At 39.3% G+C, this 4216-nt stretch overlaps 1 protein-coding gene across 1 annotated transcript in view; it reads right to left on the bottom strand.

Moving 5' to 3' along the window:
- Positions 1-4216, bottom strand: part of etv4 (ETS variant transcription factor 4) — a gene marked incomplete in the record, with an annotated part of 48870 nt that overhangs the window by 43250 nt on the left and 1404 nt on the right.

The raw sequence follows: 4216 nt of genomic DNA, 5'->3' as shown, positions 1-4216 counted from the left end.
GACGTGACATGTTCGTACGAACCCTTTGTACGAACAAAAGTAAGAGAAATTTAGGATAAGAATACGAACATGTTCTTGCATGAGGCCCAATTTCTTTAAACTGCAGGTYTTCAAGGAGCTATSTGCAACAGGTAAGATATTAGTTACTTATAACATTTCCACAGCTATCAGAAGATGCAACTTATTTTATGATTATGTTAAAAAAAGATTTCAGTTTAAATTTCATTTATAAGACAAAAAACAAATCAAGAAACAACACACAGACACCCAACACCAGTTTGTAGAAACTGGATGAATCAGTGCAGTGTTGTTACATGCAGCGGTGTACGGTTTTCGAAGCCCTGATTCGGCACTCTTCCACAATAAACTCATCTGACTGAAAGAGCAGAGCGGCTGAGGGCGAGCCCAGGTGCTGCAGAGCCGCTCACAACCCGTCGCACAAATCCAAACCCCATTCAGGATTATCCTCTCGGAGCTTTAGAGTCCCCGCAAACATGCTGGGAAAAGCCGAAATCATCTGACTGCCAACATCCCTCAAAGGGTGAGGAGGTCAGATTCACCGGCGGAGGCATGCGGCGCACTGACTGCTGTCGCAATTAAAAAAAAAACGGCCGACCTCAGAGGCAGAGCAGCAGATTCGCAAACTGGTTCCGGCTCACAGGTTCTGAATAAACATCAGGGGAGCAACAGGATAGAAAAATCACCCTCGTAGATCACCTGATGATAAAACTTTAAACATAACACCTCGCTTAGATYACAGCCTCAGCTACTTCAACAAATCTTAGCTCAAAATCTGTCAAATTTACTGAAATGACCATTTTTTTTGTTTTATAGTTTTGCTGTGGCATCCATCTTGAATGGTCAAAAGCAGCATTAAAAAGTGTTCAACATTTTGCACAAAAAAAATAAAAAACCACCGTCGCCCTGCCCTTGCCTTCAGTGGCAGGTCATGACAACCCTAAAGGACTTCTGCTTTAAAGGGAAACTTTTCTTGCAGAATGCAGCACGACTTTGTAACAATACACTTAATTATAACCTCGCCCTAAAGCCAAACATCTGACCCAGCATTCAACCTGCACAAATCTCATTCCCCTTCCAGTATTTCTGCTCCCAGTGATACACAACAACACAACACAACACAACACAGAAACCAAAAGTCAGACACGGAGGGCAGAAAGAGGAAATAAGAAATTCAAATCCAGTTTCTTGTCGTCACACTCCTCCTTCCTGTGCTGTGGAAACCGGATGACTGCGTTCTGATAAATTACATTGATTTTTTTATATAACGCTGCGTCCTGTGACTTAAACTATTATTACCCTCAGGGTGGGGGGTGGGAGTGGGGGTTGTGCAGACATGAATAAATTTGTTGGTACCCTTCCACAATAATCAAAATGGTCTCAGATGAGACTGGAGCCAAAAAAAAAGCTCCAGTTTTGTCTCATCAGTCCCAGAAACTCTGGGTCTTGTCAACATGGATTTCAGTTTTTTGTGTGTTTTTCTATCAACACTGGAGCCTCCTGGCTCTTCTTCCAGGAAGTCCATTATGATAAAAATGTGACCATCGAAACAGTGATGTAGCTTCACCTTGGTGTTCAACTAAAACTTTTTTTTTCTTTGCTCTTTTTCTACCATCCACACTATCCGTCTGATCCACCTGGGGTTGCATTTCCTCTTGCATCCGCATTTCCTCTTGCATCCACATTACGGGAGGTTGGCTACAGCCCCATGAACCTTATTCTTGTTAAYCGTGGCAGCTGTGGTCAAAGGAACATGAAGCTGCTTGGAAAGGATTTTGTAGTTTTTATTTTGAACATATAATCTGTTTTCGGAGCTCCAGTTTGAGTTTGGTGCTCACAGCCATACCATCCTACACAGTGGTTGTTTGTTCAATTTAAAGTAAACATATCAAGCTTTAAAAACCTTCTTTTTCTCATTTAAACCCTTCAGTTGGAGCTTATATAAAGAGGAACTGCTCTTTATTATAACTCTCAGATCAACTCATTTTGAGGCTGTCTCTTTAATCCAAAAAAGGTGCTTTAGACTCCGCCCCCTCCAGCTTCCAGACCGATCCATTCTAGTTTGATAGAGGGGTTTACGACTATATAGCTGCTCAGAAACTTGTTTTTTTCTTACAGATTAATTAAAATACATCAGCAAGGATGGGAGACTTGTCCATYCAGCCAGCCAGAGTCYGACCCAGAACCAGAGGAGAATGAAGATCACCAAATTATATGGTGGAAGCGCCGTCGCAAATTCTGTGACGTAATAGTTCGGAAAACGTCATAGAATAGAGAAAACCGAACGGGTTGAAAAATCTGACCCAAAACAGAATATAAAGATATCTTCGCAGCACCAGAAAAAAAACTAAATTTAAAATTTCTGCCTCTTGGAGACTCCCAGGTACAACAAAAAGCATTTAATGGCTATAAAAATGAGGATTTTACATAAATCTCATTGAAATAAAGGTTTGATGCTGATTCAGGTCAAACAGTGTGACTTAAAAGTAAAAAAATAAAATAAAAAATCTTTAAATCCACAAACAATTCTACCAGAAAACCGTCGCATCTTAAACCGCAGCCTACAACCAGGGATCAGCTCAGTTTAGAAGAATTTAAGCTCCTATTTTCTTAATGTGATAACTGCTTTATAAATATTGAGATCCACTGTTACATCACATATTAAAGACACACAGATTTACATTAGGATGGTTGCTTTGGACGAGCTGTGAGGGCACCAACAAGTTGATCCTGGTCTCTGCAGACCCCCCAATCTATCATTTCTACTAGTTTCAACATGCTGGACCTGATGAAGAGAGGAGGAAAAGAAACGGTGAGCATCAGGTGCTCTCGCCACCTCACCTGTCTGAGTCGGAGTGTGTGTGTGTGTGTGTGTGTGTGTGTGTGTGTGTGTGTGTGTGTGGATCTGATTTGCTTCCAGGAACACCTCGCAGGAGTTTGGAGATGCAAGTCAGCACAAGAAGAAAAAAGTGTGTGTTTATATGAGCGCAGACGCATGTTCTTCTCCACGCTTAAATAACTTTTTTTYCCTTTCCCTCTCTCCTCCAAACAGGAGATCCTGGGAGGAGCAAAGGAGCCGAAGTCATATAAACCTAAAGGCCAAAATGAGACAAGATGTGACAAGTTCCTGAACTCTTGCCTTTCAGAACTTCACCTCTTTCAATCTCTTTTTCTCGCTTCCGTTCTCCTTTTAGCAGACGACCAAAAAAAATAAATAAATAAAAAAAAATCTCCCTCTAGTTAACCAGCTTTTACAACTGTGGTGAATCCCTCACAACTGCAATCAGTCATGATAAAGTCTTTAATTAATGCAACAGGAAAGGAAAGGTCTTAGCCAGGGAAGCTGAAAACAAGCCAGGACTCGGGGTTAAATAACGCTTTGATAGAGTTACACTTCATCATCCTGCTTTCATCGCTCTGAGACGGAACACCGGGAACATTCGAGTTAAAAACTTCAATTATCCAGCTGACAAAAATAAACAGATTATCTGTGATTATTTATACTTTGTCTAACAATTAAAAACAGAAAATTTATTTCATTTGTTTGATTGTCGGGAGTTTTAGCAAAATATGTGACGAACAAATAAATTAGGGACGCCCTGATACTTGTTTTTCTCAAACTGAGTACGAGTACTGGGTCCTTGCTGATAAAGAGTACTGTGTTCTACCACTCTGACAGGATCAGATCAAATATACTTCATGATATAGACTGTTGCTAAATTCTAAAATAAATAAAAATAAGATTTTTTTTACTTGTATAAATTAAATGCACACTTGTATGTCACTTGAAATGTAAACTGTGATTCAATACAGTATTGATACAGGTACTGGTATCGGTCCAAAGATCGGACCAATTTGTACGATTAAAAAAACTTGTAAAAATGACGGCATCTGTACAGATACACTCAAAAAAATTAAACATTTGCATTGGATTTACTTAAATTCTCAACAGATTCTTCTAAACTGAATTAAGTAAATATAACACAATTACTTCACATTCACATATAAAGTAAATGAAAAAAAATTGCTTAAGATTTACTAAGTTCAGTTGAGTAGAACCTGTTGACATAAGTTTTTAAGTAAATCCAACGCAAACGCTTAGATTTTTTGAGTGAACAGTATCAGTATTGGGACACCACTACACTAAATATTAGGGGTGTATGAAAATATCGATACACTGAAATATCGCGATATTTCA

The sequence above is a fragment of the Austrofundulus limnaeus genome, unplaced genomic scaffold (genome assembly GCF_001266775.1).
Source record: "Austrofundulus limnaeus strain Quisiro unplaced genomic scaffold, Austrofundulus_limnaeus-1.0 Scaffold7, whole genome shotgun sequence".
NCBI classification, from domain to species: domain Eukaryota; kingdom Metazoa; phylum Chordata; class Actinopteri; order Cyprinodontiformes; family Rivulidae; genus Austrofundulus; species Austrofundulus limnaeus.
Note: the sequence above shows the minus strand (reverse complement) of the source record. Positions and strands in the feature narration are given on the sequence as shown.